This window comes from Lycium barbarum, chromosome 7, assembly GCF_019175385.1.
Source record: "Lycium barbarum isolate Lr01 chromosome 7, ASM1917538v2, whole genome shotgun sequence".
Classification (NCBI taxonomy): domain Eukaryota; kingdom Viridiplantae; phylum Streptophyta; class Magnoliopsida; order Solanales; family Solanaceae; genus Lycium; species Lycium barbarum.
Window position 1 is genome coordinate 84,739,737 of NC_083343.1, and position 18,852 is coordinate 84,758,588.

The following is an 18,852-nucleotide window of genomic DNA, read 5'->3' on the forward strand; positions in this document are numbered from 1 at the left end:
TGAGAATCCAGCCTGAAACATTCCTGAATAGTAACCATACATGTTTGGGCCCTGTTTCACACAGCTTCCATCCTTCAAGGCAACAGAAACCCAATACTTCCTGGTGCCTTGAACCTGCATACGCTGCTTTATCACTTCACATGGAACATATATGAAAGACCCAAGTGTATCTCCTGAAATGCAGAACAACTCAAAATTCTGAATTCTAAGAAAAAACAGCATAATATCTACGGTGAAGCTAATGGTATGAATCAGGAAAAGCCAGGAATGATAAGATTACCAATAGCACCGGCAATGAAATGTGACCAATGGCCACTGAGGCTCGGATGTGATTGTTCTACCCACTTCTTGCTAGATTCTATGATGCCAAAGTATGTAGCACCCGTGGCAAGAGATCCAGTGACCCCTGGTGTTACTCCTCTGTAAAATCCTAACAGCAAAACTGGCTTTGTTATATTTAAAATAGCACAGAAATCAGGGTCAAGATAAGCACCAAGATCAATGACATACCAGTTAATCCGTTGGTAAACCAAACAGTTCGTACCATCTGTAGTATGCTTTTCTGATTCTGAAAATAACACAAGGAAATTATTCAACAACATAATCAATACATTTACGCAAATAAAAATTTGATGTGGATGCAGAGTCATGGAGGCAGGTGCAAGGGTGTCTGCCTTCAGATTGACTTATTTATAGAATATACATCTGTGCAAGTTTGGCCTACCTCCATCTTTGGTATTCTTGCACACCCTTACTCAAAATAGTGAATCCGCCTCTCACTCTAATGCTCTGTTTGGATGGTTGTTACATAATGTTTCATAATGTATTGTATTCTATTGGATTATGTTGTATTATATTGTATTGTATTATTTTGATGAATACACCGTCTGGATAGATTATATCGTTTTTCATCGTTACATAATGTCACACATCAACAATTTGAAGGATAAATCTACAAGAAAGGCAGGGTACGAAGTAGAGCAACTACTAGCTCAAAATGAGGGGAAAATAAGAAGATACAGTAACTATGTGATCACACCAAATTGGTTGTTACACAAAATGAAACTTTCCTGTCGTTACATAACGATGGGTTTAACGATACAATACAATAAAATTTAAACAAACATTGTATTTAGACTAACAACACAATAAAATATAACCGTCCAAACATGCTGTACTTATACAATGAGAAAAGCACATATAATGATGTTTTAACAATATAAACTACCTGGGATGCACTGAAAATAGCTTGGCTTTGTATCCGGGTCTTCACTGTATCAATCGGGTGCATCATACCTTCCCCAAAAGCTCCAGCAATAGCCCCCCATACGAACTCTCTATACACTGAAATACAACAATGAAACACTTTACTTTGAGTTAATCAAGCTTAAAAGTTTCTATAAATAAACCATAAAATTAGCTTTTAAACTAACACATTTGTCTCAATCAAACAACAACAACATACCCAGTATAGTCCCATAAGTAGGGTCTGGGGACAATGGCGGATCCAAAATTTTCACTCAGGGTTCGAAAAAAATAACAAAAGCTACAATAAAAAATAATGTTGTCCTTGGGAATCGTTGGAGCCAATTTTGAACACCTGGACCGCTTGAGCTAATCTTTTGCATTTACTCAAAATCTACCTTATATTCAGTGTAATTTTTTGTAAAGGTGTTCGGGTGAACATCCTCTTGCCCGCCTAAATCCGCCCCTATCTCGAGAGGGTATAATGTACGCAAACCTTACCCCTACCTTTGCGGGGTAGAGAGGTTGTTTCCGATAAACACTCGACTCAAAAGAAGTGTACTCAAAGCATGATTCAAAGGAAAATAACGGCAGCAAAATACCAAGATAAACAGAGCAAATAAAGCAAACAGGCGGTAGTCTCAATCGTTCATATTAATTACACCAGACTTGTTAAAATCCACTGTATGAATCCTCTAAAGTGTGGAAATTTACAATATATTTGTGCGTTGCATTATAGTTTATTGATTGAGCATAGAGTAAGAGAATGCAATGAAGTTTACCAAAGAAGTGATTGTGTAATGGGTTATCAGACGGTGAGTTGGTGGCTACCGTGGCTAAGAGTGTAGGGTTTTGGGTTTTGGAATTTCGAAGTTTTTGTAAGAGCCTGTATGGGTAGACTTAAAAAAAAAACAGCTTATAAGCTGAACTTTAAACTAAGCTAATCAATTTATTTTTTTAGGCTTATTTTAAGTATAAAATAGTTTATAAGCTGGTCAGTCAAACACTTAAAAAAACTGATAAACTAAGCCAAACAGGCTCTAAGTTACTTTTCCTACGAGTCAGATGAGCGCGCAGGTTTGTTTTTTCGTTTTTCATGTGCTGTGAACACTTTGACTTAGGGGCAGTGTTTGAGGAGACATGGTCGCGAGGCGAGACGTTTTATATATGCATAACCTTGAGGCACGGGCATAGGGTATTTAATTTATAAATTAATAAAATAAATATATAAATAAAAAATACATTAAAATTATTATGAAATAAAAAAAAAAGAAAAATGTATATATCTATTATTAACATGCTAACATGGGCACGAACCATTAAAAAAATCTTGAAAAGATGAATGACATAAAGATGTATTACACTAATAACATGACTATGATGAACCACATATATAATTAGAGTTGTAAAAATGATACTTTATCCTAAGAATTCAAAAATAAAAATGACAATAATATAAAGTTATTGTTTTAAAACCTAAAATTAGATAACAATTTAGTATTCATTATAATACAAATAGCCAGAATAGAGTCTTCAAAACATTATCTAAACTAGAGCGATACCTAAAAAATTCTAAAACTAAATTTTTTTAAAAAAAAGATAAATTGAAGAATGCTAAAAAGATTTTGAAGAAAATAAAGCATGGAAGCATAGTGAGAATTGGAGGACAAAACGTTTGATTTTGTAGTTTGCACTTTGCGTACAAAGGTCTAACGTGTATAAACAACAAAGAGAAAAGATTATGAAATTAGGATAAACAATTAAAATTTGTTTTTGAATTTTTGCGATTTTTAGTTTGAGAATTTACTATGAGTTAACTTTTGAATATTTTTTTTAAAAAAAAGATTTATTAAGCACTTTTGGCCCAAATTTGAAAAGTTTTCGAGGCTTACGCCCCAAATGAATGCCCAGAGTGTTGGGGCTTAAGCCTAGGCGAACACCCGGAAGGTTGAGGCATATGTCGCATGTACGCCTCGAGGCGTTTTTTGTACGCCTCGCCCCAAAAACACCTTTTAAAACACTGCTTAGGGGTAGACATAGTTGGAAGAATAAGGTGGCAGGCCCCAAAAGTTTTTTTCTAAGTGGAAGGGCCTCATTTTATTTTCCATTTATTTTGGGTCTAGAAATTACTAATGAGGTGATTAGCAAACACGCGGGGGCCTTTTGTATTTTTAAAACTTTGGGGTTCGGTTTCTAAACTTTCAAAACAACCTTTTTTTTCTTTTCCTCTTACTTCTTCATTCTTTTTCCCTCTAACTCCAACGATCGTTGAGCTGCCTCCTTCTCCCACACCTCCATCTCCAAAAAAAAAAAAACATATTTGATGGGAGCTTTGGGATAGATAAAAGCTATTTCAAGAGCCAATATTTGAAGATTTCAGCTGAAGATCAGTTGCAGGTTATAAAAGCCCTAATTTTTTCCTATCCTGATTTCTTTTGAGTTCAAAATGGTATATTTAATGTCTTATTTTGTGATGTTATGAGATTATAGTCATGGTAAAGCCCTAATTTGTTGATTATGATTATTTGTTGATTGGCGAAGCCCTAATTTCTTTTTATTCTAATTTTTGTTGAGTTCCATTGTGTTTTCCATGTCTTATTTGTTGATTCTTTTGAATTTATAGTCATGGTGACGACCAGAGGACGTTCCGGATCACTTTGGAGAGTTGACTAGGGTCCTTCTTCATCTAGAAAAAGGCTAAGAACAGAGGTTATAGACCTAGATCCCGACGTAAGTGAAGTTGAAGCCCCAAAGAAGAAACAACCAAAGGAGTTAATTAATAGAGGAAATAAACAACCAGAGAAGTTAAATAATAGACCAAAGAAATAACAAAAGGAGTTAATTAATGGACCGCAACCAAAGGAGTTGATTAATGTAGAACAGTTATATAATAGACGTAATGAATAACCAGATGAGTTGATTAATAGACGAAATGAAGAAGAGGAAGACGAGACGTCTCTTGATAAGATTCTCAAGGAGATTTTGAATTTGAAGAAGAAGAAGTCAATTGTGGTGCTGGAGAAGAGGAATATCGTGAATGTGAGGCTCCGGAAGATACGGAGAACAATAGTGATCGCCTATCTATTCTTGAAAATGTCAAGTCCGTCACTGTAGAAAAGTTGGAAAGGCTCTGATTGAACTCATGGCTTTTGGAAGGCGTTGATTTCCCGGCCAGGATCATAGTAAGGTCTGCTATGAAGTCATGGTTTGACTTTAAAGTTCAATTGCGAAAGCATAAACTCCTAAATATGTTTCGTAAAACTAGTTTTGGCCACTTCTTGGACTTGCCCTTATATTGGGATAAATTCAGTGGAAAGTTTGTTCATTTGCTTCTTCTACGGCAAATTACTAATCGAAAGAAAGAAGCATGCGATGTGATTTTTGATTGAGGATATGCCATGTTGTTTTGGGCTAAGGGAGGTTTGCATTGGTCACTGGTTGAATCGTGGTGCCCTCCCTAGTGGAAAGGAGTTGAATAAGGTCCATAGAAAAGGAGACAAGTTATATAAAAAAGTTTAAAAAATTAAATTAGGTGTTACCCAAGATTTGCTCGTGAAAAGCTTGGAAAATAAAACATTGACCAAATTGGAAAAGCTTAAGGTGTCCTTGCTGTGATTTGATCACTGCATTTTATTGGCACTTGACAATTCTAAAACAGCTGAGACGAAGTGGATAATGATAAGTCCAAGTGCATTTGTGTTTTGATGATTGTCAAACTATTTCAGAACTAGATAGAGACTTGATCTGCAACCTGCTCTCTGTGCATCTTACACCGTCAATAGGGAACAGTTGTAAAACCGAGCCACTTGCTGCACACAAGTACAACTGTAAGTTGGCCCCTGCTTTAGGTCAAAGTGAATGAGTGGTCTCTATCCATCCCACATGCTCCCACTATATATACAACATGATGGAAACATATTGAGCAGACTTGAAAACCTAATCTAAATCGTGCAAAGCTGTCGTACAAGTTCTCAAGATCTCTCAAGAACAAAGTCACCTACAAGTTGAAGAACGTGATCTAGACATAAGATTTAGTCTAAGTCCTTTATATTGTTGTGAGCCTTTGTTCGTTTGTACTTAAGTTATAAACCTAATCTTCTCTTTAAAGGAAGTTGATAGTAGGTAGATCAAAAGTCTCAAAGGGTGCTTGTTGGAAGTGTGTTTCCTTAAGTTGTTAAGTGGTACATTAGGCTAGGATTAGTCTAAGTGTAATAGTGTCCTTATCTAGAGTTAGCTAAGTGGAGTTGTTTGCAATCAGAGTATTGCATGGGTTGAGGTACTATGGGAGTTAGTTCCTAGGTTACATAAGCATTATTGTAAGGGTAAAGGATTATGGGAGTTAGTTCCTAGCTTACGATAGAGTTGTAACCTGAAGTTGCTCGTGTAGTGGAGTTGAAATCCTACAGAGGTAGGTCGTGGTTTTTAATTCCTTGAGCAAGGAGTTTTCGACATTAAAATCTTTCTTTTTGTACTTACTGCGTTGCATAAGGGAATTGGTACTCAATCAAGTCCCTCATACATTATTTGGTGGACGAACAACCTGCATCAATTGGTATCAGAGCAGATGGTTTCTAAAATGTTAACACCTAGAAAAAATCTGTAAAATGGCAGCCCCACCAAATATGGAAGAAGGAAAGTCTTTCACCAGGCCACCCATATTTAACGAAAAATATTATGGGTGGTGGAAGACAAGAATGCAAGACTTCATCATGGCCGAAGATTCAGAGCTTTGGGATATCATCTGTGATGGTCCCTATATCCCAGTTCACACAAGTGAAGATGGTAAAAAGACCACTGTCAAAACAAGAAAAGAATACAATGAAGCTGACAGGAAGAAAGTGGAGAAGAACTATAAAGCCAAGAAGATTCTTGTGTGTGGAATAGGACCGGATGAGTACAATCGAGCCTCAGCTTGTTCACCAGCAAAAGAGATCTAGGAAGCTCGCCAAACTGTTCATGAAGGAACAACTCAGGTAAAAATCTCCATGATCGCCATGCTCACCGCTGAGTATGAAATGTTCAAAATGAAAGAGAGTGAATCCATTCATGAGATGCACACCAGATTCACCTCTATAATCAATGAGCTCCACTCTCTCGGAGAAGTCATCACAACTACCAAGCTGGTAAGGAAGATGCTTTGTGTATTACTTGACTCCTGGGATAGCAAGGTAAATGTTATCTCTGAAGCCAAAGATCTAGATACGTTGACTGTCGATGAGCTTATTGGAAACCTCAAGACGTATGAGATGAAGATGACCATGAAGAAAGTAGAAAAAAATGAGGTGAAGAAGGAGAAGATCCTGGTTCTCAAAGCTGCAAAGGGAGAGTCCAGTGATGATGACTCCGAAATGACTTATCTCACACAGAGGTTTCACAAGATGATAAAGAAAAATGGCATGTTCCCCAAAATAGGAAACCCCGGCAGAAACGACTACTCATGTCACAAGTGTGGGAAACCTGGTCATTTCATGAAGGATTGTCCTCAAAACAGGCAGGACAATTATGACAGAACTGCCAAGAGGAACCAGTGCCCCGATAGGAGTCTTAGAAGGAAAGAGGCCGCTGATAAGATTGTGAAGCAAGCACTTGCAGCCTGGGGAGACTCAAGTGAGTCTGAGGATGAAAATGACAAAGGGGACTTGTCTATGATGGCATTTGACGATGGAGAAACTGAGCATAAGTCAGTACTTGCACTCTCGGCTGAATCTGACACAGGTGATGTTGATGATGAGAACAAAGAGGTAAATTTCTTGGAGGTAAAGAAAAACCTAAAAGCCTACTCTCTAAATAAGCTCATGTCACTGTCAGATGTGTTAATTGATGCCTATCATGCCCTTATTGCTGAAAAGGATGCACTAACTCTTGAAATCAGTAATTCCGAACTTAAAAGAGACAATATGTTGGTGTTGATTGGAGAAATGAGAGAGCAGGTTGATGAGACAATTAGATAAATATTATCCTAGAAGGTCAAATAAAAAGGGATACAGGAGCGTCTTTTAAAGGGAAGGGTGAAGCTAGTAAAATTTACTTGGAGCTTGAAGATGAGATCAAAAAGACAAAAACTAAGTCTCACTACTGAAGTCGAGAGGAGCAAGCAATTGAAGGAAGTCTTGAGCAGAATTAAGTTTGATCTTGATAAAACTCTCAAGTGGACTTGGTCCTCTGACGTAATTACCTCCATATACAAGAGTAAAGGAAGCAGTAGGGAAGGGATTGGTTACAAGAAGACACCTTACAATCCCCACAGCAAGTATGTCTCCACCACTGAAAATTGGCTTTGCACTCATTGCGGGCAAGCAGGTCACTACAACGAGTCTTGCAAAGCAAGCATTGAATATTTTTAGAGGAACAGAGACTTCATCAAAAGGAAAGCAAGTTTGGGCATGAAAGGAACTGGTTCTCAAAAGAAAGGACCTCAGAAGAAGAAAGAGAATGTGCTGCCTGTGTGGGCGAAAAGGAACTTGATTCATTCCTTCTACAATTATAAGGGACCCAAGCTGGTTTGGGTTCCCAAATCCAAACACTGACATCATGTGCAGGTTGAGGAGAGAGAAAAGAAAGGTGGATGTGACAGAAGAAGGGGTATGCACACATGGGAGGTGCAGGACAGCATATGAACAAAGTACAGAACTGCTGCTCAGCACGGTCAAAACTATCCAGAGACCCGATCTCTCTGTGACTCAAGTTAGTAGTTCTTTCAGTACTTTCATATGTTCTGAACTATTTAAGTGCCAAGTCGATCAAGCGTCTTCTAATTAAAATTTCAAACCTTAAGTCTTCCAATCGACACTTCACTTCTGACACAATCTGTCTCGTCTCTCACACCTGTCCTAAAATGTCATCTCGGACACCTTAAATGCATCTCTCGTGTCTTTCTCTCTCTTCACTTACCAAAATCGTTAGACCGTCGAACTTCTCATTATCTATCATATCCTATACAAGGCCGACTGAACCAACTCCTATCTCATCACTCTTACCAAGTACAAATATCTCAAAACCCTCCTTCAAGACAAATCAAAATGAACTCCCAACTGTCATCCTCAGAGCACTCAATCTCCTCTAACCAAAGTATATGTAGATCTCTATATGGTGTCTTCAAACTAAGAGGACCCTTGAATCTTGAGGAAAGTGATGTAGATATATACCTGATATCATCAGACTCCTCTTCAAAAGAATCGAATGAAACAAGTGGAGAGGTTGAAATGGGAAGAGATAACATCGATAACTCTGAAGGACAACAGGTCTGAAATCTTAACAAGAAAGAAAAGGCTGCAGATGTCGTACCCGTCTCCCACCCTAAGAAGAAAACTTGGTGTCCCATCAGTGCTGAAGCACCTGGTGCCTCAACAGAAAACTCATGAGAAAATGTTGACTCTGATGGTGATATCATACTTCGTTCAGTGCGCAATCAGATCTTTAGGGGTATAAAGGAAAACAAGAAAAGGAAATCAAAGGGAATGACAGGAGGAGAAGAAAGTGATACTCAATCTGCCTCGCAAAAGAAATGGAGGACAAATGCCGTTGAGAGACATGAAATTGAATTGAGAAAGAAACATCTCCAAACACAGAAGATTCTCTTTAGGGTAAAGGAAAACGAGTACACCGCGTGCGGACACGGCAACCATGCAACTGTCAACCTGTCGACTATGCCATGTTCTTATAGTGTTTTCGATGTGACAAGCTCCCGTGTGCACGTGCCATAGCAGCTCTGAGTAAGAGATATCCATATACATTTGGAGACTCCGTTTATAACAACTTTTCTGCATATTACTCCGCAGATACATAGACATGAAATTGAACTGGGAACTTTTCTTCTTCTTTCGCCTTATCATAATGATTTTATATTCTAGATCTTCAGCGATTCGAGAAATCCAATTCGAATTTCGAGAAGAAAGCATGAGATATGCTATGGAGAATCCAATAGATAGTCCACAACCATATCCCATAGGAACCACTTTCCAGCCGAGTTCACTCAGAAATGACGAATCGCTTTCTTCACCCGTGTTGTTTGTCTCTAGTCTCCAGCTACTTCCACAATCTTTTGAAACTAGGAATCCATGTAATCCATCATTGCCTTCATAAAATATACCCAATTGAGTTCCTTTCGGGATGCATCTTTCAAGATAATTGCATGAGAGATTTAAAACTACAAGAGATGTAAGAGAAGCAAGTGTTTCTGGTAACTCTCCGAAAGCTGGTTAAATGAAAGGTCTAATGATTCTACTACAGATAATTTTCCAGCTGATGACGGTATATGACCTTGCAACCCTTTGTGAGATAAATTCAACACAAAAAGTGCAATGAGATCTCCTATCATACTCAGAATATGCTCTTCAAATTTGTTACTTGAAAGATCCATAGTGGTGTATAAAGACAGGATCCTCACAACTTCAAACTCTTGTCCCTTTGTTACAACAGTTACCGAGTCTTGGTAATATGTTTGTTCTCCATCACCTGGTGCCTTCATTGTTTGATCAATTCTTCTCATGCCTTTCAGATCTTGAAAATGACTTGTTGGTAATTTTGCTGTAAATGCATTGCAAAAGAGCTCTATCATCAGAAACTGAGGAAACAATCTTATACTACTTGAAGTTCTAACGGGTCTATGAAATTTATTAGATCTCAAGCTTAAAACTCATAGCTCTGGAAGAGTCCCCAACCACATAGGGAATGTGTCATTCAGGTGATTATTTCCTAAGTCAAGAACTTCCAACTCTATGCAATTGGCCAAGGATCTTGGGATTTTTTCCTCTAGCTTATTGCCATGCAAATTGAAGCTTTTCAGTCCACTTCCAAAGCTAAAAGTTAGTTAGAGATTGCGGGAAAGACTATTGTGTTGCATATCCAAAACCTCAAGGAATGCACTCATGTCACCCAAACATTGTGGAATTGCTCCCTTCAAATTGTTTCTTGCCAAATCTAGAATTGTTAACTATGTAAAATTGCAAAAAGAAGAAGGGATCTCCCCAGGGAGATTATTATTTGATATCAAGAAAAATAGTACAAGTGGAGGTGGAATAGGTAAGGATCCTTGAAGAAAATTGGACCGCAAATCAACAGTACCTAGTTGAGAAAATGATGAAATCTAGTCAATACTTGTAAACATGTTGTGGGATAGATTAACATAATTCAATGAAAGCTTCCAATAATAAAAGCGTAAATAAATAACTAAATAAGCGAAAGAGAATAAATCATGTAAGTCTGACGATAATAAAATAGCAAATTTGCGAAAATAAGGAAATACACCCAGGGCCTGGTCTAATCTATACAAGAGCATCTAGCTAGAAATATACAAGTCTGAAAATATAATAATACATCAATATCTGTATATGTCTTAGAATGGAAAGTAAGACATAAATAAGAGGAGTCTTCAAGGCAGCGAACGTCTCGTGCTTACCTTGTAAACTCTAAGCTGTACTGATAGCGACTATCAGCCATGGGAGACGGAATCAAATCCAACCTGGAACTCTACATTCATAAAAGAATGCAGCGAGTGCAGGTCAGTATAAAACTAAAGTACTGGTATGTATCATAGGCCAACTAAGTATAGCTAACAGAATTCAGACAATAAAGCAAGATAGGCAGATAAATCAACAAGTATAAGTCAAACACAATCAAAACCAAGTACACGTCTTCACCTAGGTGGAAGCATCTAAACCCAAGTGTGCCAAGTCTCGATATATCTAATCTGAACCCAACAACACAAGTAAATCCCCAGATCATCACAATATAAGCCATAATGCAATAAAATGCAATAATGTATGAATACAAATGCAATGCAATGTTGTGTACACATGTACTCCGGACGGAAGTATCGACGTCCTGGTAGCACAACCCATGGGGGACCCGCGAAGTCCATGTACTCACTCAATCCACAATTCCGAGACAATCATCAGACATCGGAATCTTACATCACTCCAATCAATCCACGATTTTGGGACAATAATCGGATATCGAATTTTTCACATCACTCTCATGCAAATTGAGCCCAGCTCGTCACAGTGTTCCCTCAAATATCGACAATGTATCAACAGTATATCATGAGAGATGAGAATGCGTGCAATGTATGAATCAACTTCAATAATCAGATCAATATCACAAGTACCAAGCATGGGTACACCAATCATATCGTTAAAGACTATACAAGTCATATAGAATACTATCTTCGTATCAATGTCAACAAGTGAGGTACGACAATATCATGAACAAGATGGATCAATAGTCTCCAATATGTACTATCACTACGCGGAATCAAGCCCTCAACAATAGAACAAATCAAATCTCAGCACAATGGGGTGGCTAGCCCCAATCACACAACAGAGCCCAACCTAAGACAATATCTAACCCAACTTCATACCCGAAGGTTTAGATGCTTTCTCCGACAATATCATCTAAATATATATTTCGCTACATGAAGTCTCACCAAGGGTAAGCCATGACCTACCTGGATGGCCGAACAACAATACACCAACAATCACTTCTTAGCCTTGCCCTTCCGCTGAGCCTCAAGATCAAGAAAGTCTAGGCATATTTGAAATCTAGATTAGAAATCATGAAGATCGATACCTATATTGCTATCATTCAAATTAGGTCAAAAACCAACCCTAGAATTTAGGAAAATAGGGCCCACAAGGTCAAAACGGAAAATTCGGGGGTCAAATATCCAATTAAACACTAGGTGATAAAAACCAATCAACTAATTGCTAAATTAACTCAAGGATTCATCCAATTTCGAAATCCAAGAAAACCCCCCAATTTTGGGTACAAACCCTAACTCTTATATTCAAGAATCCAACACTAATAATGGAAGATATATAATTAACAACCTTAGATACATCATAATCTAGCATAAACCCAATCAATTTCATCATTAAAAAGCCCAGATAGAATATCCATTAAATCCACTTTTTATCTTCCATTACTAAGGAACTAACTAGGAGAGAGAGATTCTAAGATGATTAGGAATAATGAATTAGCATGGGGACTAGAAGGACTTACCACCAAGAATCCTCTAGAATAGTTCCCAAGAGCTTAAATTTCGAAATGGTAATAAATGATAGACTAAGGGCTTTTAGTACACACCTAATGAATATAGCAGGCCCGATACCGATATGGTGGCATCGGGACAGCCACGACGTCACCGCCCCGATGTCCACTCAGACTGTCGGGACGGTCAGGACACAACATAGCTTGGCCGCCCCAGCGGCGGGTGCCGCCTTAGCAGACACTAGTACCAGAAATCCGTAAAATTCCCCAAGTCTCAACTGAAATCCCGACTGACTCCCGAGGCCATCTGCTCACAAACCACATACACATACCCATATAAAAGCACACTACAAACGCACTCGTGGCCTCGAAATTCCCAACGGAGGTTTCGTTGACCGAGTCAACCCCCGATACCTCAATTCCAACTTCCCAACCCAAGTCCCAAAATGCATCCGAGTGTATTGGGAATCGAACCAGATATACACACAAGTTCTAAACGACCATCCAGACCTCTCAAAGTCGATGGATTTTCGAAAAAGGCCCATTTACCCAAAAATCAACTTTGAGTCAACTCTTTTTCGCTTTAAGCCCAAATTTCACAAAAGGTCGCCCGAATCAAATCTAGACACCTCAGGAAGCGTGTCAATGGTCCCCTCAGGTTTAAAGTAAGATAACCAAGCTCAGAAAGGGGAAAAAGTGCTGGAAAGACTATAACGACCGAATGAGTCGTTACATCAGATACCAATTAAACCATCGCTTGTCCTCAAGCGAAGAAGGGAAAAGAGCGGGGAAGTACCTGAATCAGCGAACAACTGGGGATATCGACTATGCATGTCTGACTCAGTCTCCCAAGTAGCCTCCTCAACAGGACGATGCTTTCATTGCACTTTCACAGAAGCAATCTCCTTCGACCTCAACTTTCGAACTTGCCTATCCATGATCGCAATAGGCTCCTCCTTATACGTCAACTTCAATATGAATCCCAACGAACAATGTAAGTACCGTCGGCATGAAACTTCTTTAGCATAGAAACATGAAAAATCGGATGAACTCTCGCCAAGTCTGTGGGCCAATATACCTAGGGCTCAACTTTCCCCTCTTCCTAAACTTCATAACACCCTTCATGGGTGAAATCTTGAATAGAACCTGGCCACCAAATGCAAACTGTAAATCTCGGACCTTCTAGTCCGCATATATCTTCTGTCGACTCTGAGCTGCCAAAAGCTTGGCCTCAATAACTCTCACTATATCAAAGGACTCTCTCAACAGATCCGTACCCTAAGGTCGAACCTCGAACCCATCAAACCAGCCAACCAGAGATCTACACCTCCTACCATATAAAGCCTCAAAAGGCGTCATGCCAATACTCGAATGATAACTGTTATTATACGCAAACTCTGCCAATGGTAAGTGCTGATCCCAATGACCGCCAAAATTAATAACACAAGCTCTTAATATATCCTAGAGCACCTGAATGGTCTGCTCGGACTGGCCATCGGTCTGGGGGGGGGGGGGGGGGAAAGCTGTACTAAGATCCAATCGGGTACCCAAATCCTCATAAAAATCTCTACAGAATCGGGAAGTGAAGATAGTACCCCGATCAAATACGACAGAAATAGAAACCCCATGCAACCTCATAATATCCCGAATGTACAACTTGGCTAACTTCTCCGCGGTATAAGAAATCTGAACCGGAACAAAGTGAGCGGACTTAGTCAACTGATCAACTATCACCCAAATAGAATCAAACTTGTCTAGGGTCTTCGGAAGACCCACAATAAAATTCATGGCAATCCTCTCCCAGTTCTACTCAGGAATGGACATCCTCTGAAGTACACCGCCAGGTCGCTGGTGTCACGACCCAACTAGTGGGCCATGATGGGTACCCGGAGCTGACTACCGAGCACCACTCATTATGCTATCTATCATACTCAACTTGGACATAGATTAACCTTAGATCAACCTCAACACAAGACTTATCATGAAACAATCTCCAATTATCTCCCAAAATATGTACATGTGCATAAGCCCATGAGGCTACAAAAATGATGTACATAATATATAATGAAGAGGTCACACAATATCTACGACCCACACATAGGTATCTACGAGCCTCTAACTGGAGTACTGAAATCATAAAGGAGGGATAGGACCCCGCCATGCCCCAATATGTACACAAAAGAATATACCAAGAAATGGCGACTCCGAAGTAGTGGAGTTCTCCTACAAATCTGCTGAGTAAGCTCCTAAGCGTCTTCACCGTCTCCCGGTCTACCTGTGGGTATGAATACAACGTCCATAAAAGAAAAGGACATCAGTATGAACAATGTACTGAGTATGTAAGACATATATATCAACATAATAAAGAAGTAAGAGAACATGAGATGAAGAGATAAATTGTAACTGAATGCCTCTTAAGGAGAAATCATGCATGCTAACAAGAAACATCATATCATGCATACATATATATAAACTGCCCGATCATATAGGTGCAGTGTGATCATCATTAGCCCGCGTCCGGGGTAAACATCTTAAGTCGCCCACTAGTGGTCTCTGCCCGGCCATATAGGCATGGTGTAATCATCATCACAGCTGCCCACTACGCCTATCGTAGTGGTGATTGCCGGGCTAAATAGGCACGGTGTAATCTTACCTATACATAATATGGAGCATACATGAGAGCCCAAGTAAAAGCTATAACTCTATCAGAGTGACGTAAGGTCGGGAACCTCCGATTACATTATGGAATAATCTTCATCGCTATGCCTCACCTTGGAGGAACTAATATCATGAGGTGAGGCAATAACAAGAAGTCACATCAATGAAATCATAAAAAATAGGATTATCAAACTCATGAAAGCATCATTGTCATAGAACATATCTCATCTCTATTTCATAAGAAGCTCTTAAGAATCTTTAACTTTTATCTTTTGGGATGTAAGAAGGTTATAGAAATATAGAGAAGAAATCATAATATAGGAGTCATGCCTTTGAAAGAAGGGGACTAGCCTTACATACCTTACGTCTCCTTAACGACTAAGTGCTCTCCTTCCAAGCTCACAACTCTATATTCAAGAGAATTCGTACTAAGGTTAGATCATTAGAAACACGCTTAAGTCTAGGCTAAAATGACTAAGGGCCAACGAAAATTGGGCAACATTTTCTTTGTTTTGACAACTTTCTCCATTTAATAAACAACGCCAAAATAGCAATAGCAACACCCATAATATCATAATCAATAAACTTCTTCAAGTCAAACATTATTCAATCCTCACAATTCTCTTTCAAATCATCCACAACCAAGACTACCAAACAACAACATATTCATTTTTCACATAAAGCTCCCTCAATGACATTAGCATCATTCATAAAAAGATTATACTCATCTCATGCCCAGAATCATGACTCAACTGAACTTACTACTCAAAATACCCTTACTTCCATATTTTGGGCTCATATTCTACTTTCTTCTCTAAACCAAGTCATTCAACCACTCAATACTTTTAATAACATGAAATAAGTGTAAAACTCACTTTTGATTATGTAGGAATGGTCTTTGGTAGAAGGTACTCCACTTGAGAAAACCCCAACTTCAACATCAAAGAGATTCTTGACTCCCATAAACCCTAGTAGCCTTCCTTCACTTGATTCTCCTGATTCTTCGTAGTTAATCCTTGATTCCTCTTAGATTAGTGTAGATATGATAAGGGGAATGTTCTAGAACTTTCAAGAGTTGTGGCGAGTGTGGGAAATAAATTAAATGGTCATGGGTCATATATATATAGAAATAGAAAAATCTGGAAAAAGTGACCCGATTGAGTTATACGAACACTTATACGGTCCGTATAACTTTATACGGTCCGTATAAGTGACCGAATACTACCATCAGGGATTTGCCTTTTCTGTAAAGGTTATACGGACCGTATATAGTTATACGGACCGTATAAGTGGTCGTATAACTCAACTTTACCGAAATTATTCTCGTCGATTCGTTTGATCTCAAATCCTTATGGAACCTCCTTGGCACTTGTATAATACTTCATTAACCATCTAAGGAGCTTTATAGCTTCTCCTCAAGGCATTACTAAATCAACATTAGCTCGGTTGTTACAAAATCCTTCCGAACACAACTTATAATTTACTTCATTCGACGAACTTTCTTCTCTTGCCTCAAGTGTCTTTGGAATCTTAATTAGAATCATTAAGTATCCCTTCTTACTTGTAGGAACATCATATACGCCTTAACTTGCATTAGTCAATTCACCGCATAACGATATGAAATTTTTGAGGTGTAATAGCTGGTGCTCATACTTAACTTGCTAACAATTTCCACACTTAGCTACGAAATCAACTATATCCTTCTTCATCCGCCGCCACCAATAGTGCTGCCTCAAATCACGATACATCTTAGTCACCCCTAGATTAACGGAATATCGAGAGCTATGAGCCTCAGACAAGATCAACTGAATCAAATCACCAATATGAGGAACGCACACGCATCCCTTAATCGTCAAAATGCCCTTAGAATCAATCATGGCCTCCTTGGCCTCACCCCTCAAAACCCTATCTCGAATCTTACTCAACTGAATATCCTCAAACTAATGAGTCCTGATTCGATCATATAAAGATGACCTCGCCTCTACACAAGTCAAGATCCTACCTGGGGCTGAAATATCAAGACGAACAAAACTGTTGGCCAGAGTCTGAACCTCTATGGCCAACAGATGCTCGGAACAATCAAATGGGTTAAACTCCCCATTTTCCATGCCTTGCGACTCAAGGCATCAACCACAACATTGGCTTTCCCAGGATGATAAAGAATAGAGATGTCATAGTCCTTTAGGAGCTCCATCCGTCGGCGCTGCCTGGAATTAAGATCTCTCTGGGTAAACATATGCTGAAGTCTACAGTGATCGGTGAAGACCTCACAATGGACACCGTACAAATAATGCCTCCAAATCTTCAAAGCAAAGACCACGGCCAACAACTCCAAATCATGGGTAGGGTAATTCTTCTCATGAACCTTTAACTGACGAGAAGCATAAGCTATCACTCTACCCTCCTGTATCAATACAACAACCAAACCCATACGGGATGAATCATAATTGATCACGAAATCCTTACCCTCCACGGGTAATGCTAATATCGGGGCTGAAGTCAAAAGAAGCTTGAGCTTTTGAAAGCTCTCCTCATAATCATCGGACCACTGGAAAGGAACATCTTTCTGTGTCAATTTGGTCAAAGACAAAGCAATAGCAGCAAAACCCTTCACGAAGCGGCGATAGTAGCTGGCCAAACCCACAAAACTACGAACCTCGGTAACAGTAGTGGGCCTCGCCCAACCCCTCACAGCCTCAATCTTCTGTAGGTCAGCCATAATTCCATCCCTAGACACAACATGGCCCAAGAATGCTACAGATTCCAACCAAAACTTACACTTCAAAAACTTAGGAAACAAGCTATGCTTCTTCAACAACCCAAGAACAGTACGAAGATGTCTCTCATACTCCTCTCTACTATTGGAATACACCAAGATATCATCAATAAATACAATCACAAAGGAGTCAAGGAATGGCCTAAAGATGCCATTCATCAAAGTCATAAATGAAGCCGAGGCATTGGTAAGCCCAAAAGACATCACCAGAAACTCATAGTGCCCATATCTCCTCGGAAGGCTATCTTCGAAATATCCTCAACTGGTGGTAGCCTGAACGCAAGTCAATCTTCGAAAATAATGAAGCACCTTGAAGCTGGGCAAATAAGTCATCAATACGAGGCAGAGGGCACTTATTCTGAATAGTAACCTTGTTCAGCTGGCGATAATCAATGCACATTCTCATGGTTCCATCTTTCTTCTTCACAAATAACACAAGAGCACCCCAATGGGAGACACTCGGTCTAGTGAACCCCTTGCTCAATAAATCCTGTAACTGCTCCTTAAGCTGTCTCAAATTGGCAGGTGCCATCCGATATGGCTAAATAGAAATAGGGAGAGTACCCGGATCCAAGTAAATACAGAAGTCAATGTCGCGATCGGGTAGCATACTCGGCAGATCAGATGGGAATACCTCCGCGAACTCACTCACAATAGGAATGGATTAAGGAGTGGAGATGCAACAGTCGTGTCTCGCACATGGGCTAGATAAGCTAAACAACCCTTATTGATTAGCTTATTTTCCTAAAGGAAGGAAATTATCTTCTTCGGAGCGGGACTAGGAGTACCCCCCACTTAAGCCTAAGAATGCCAGGCATGGCTAAAGTGACTGTCTTGGCGTGACTGTCCAAAATGGCATGATAAGGAGAAAGCCAAGTCATACCCAAGATAATGTCAAAATCTACCGTATCAATAATCATCAAATCTATCCAAGTGTCATACCCCATAAAAGTAACCAAACATGACCGACAAACTAGATCCACGACAACAGAATCTCCAATTGGAGTGGAAACATGAACAAGTATATCTATGCTATCACAAGGCAAATCCCAACCAACGGCATGATATGCAGACCCATACGAATAAGTGGATCTAGGATCAAATAACACAGATGGAGCTCTATGATGGACAAAAATGGTACCTGAAATCACAGCATCTGAGGCCTCTGCCTCGGGCCTACCCAAAAA

At 39.3% G+C, this 18,852-nt stretch overlaps 1 long non-coding RNA gene across 1 annotated transcript; it reads right to left on the reverse strand.

Annotated features, from left to right (window-relative positions):
• Positions 1 to 281: 281 nt before the first annotated feature.
• Positions 282 to 2,021, reverse strand: LOC132603510 (uncharacterized). The gene is made up of 4 exons (XR_009568361.1): positions 1,848 to 2,021; positions 1,229 to 1,344; positions 511 to 568; positions 282 to 420 (listed from the first exon to the last, which is right to left on the reverse strand). It is a non-coding gene; the product is annotated as an uncharacterized LOC132603510 (long non-coding RNA).
• Between the last annotated feature and the right edge of the window lie 16,831 nt (positions 2,022 to 18,852).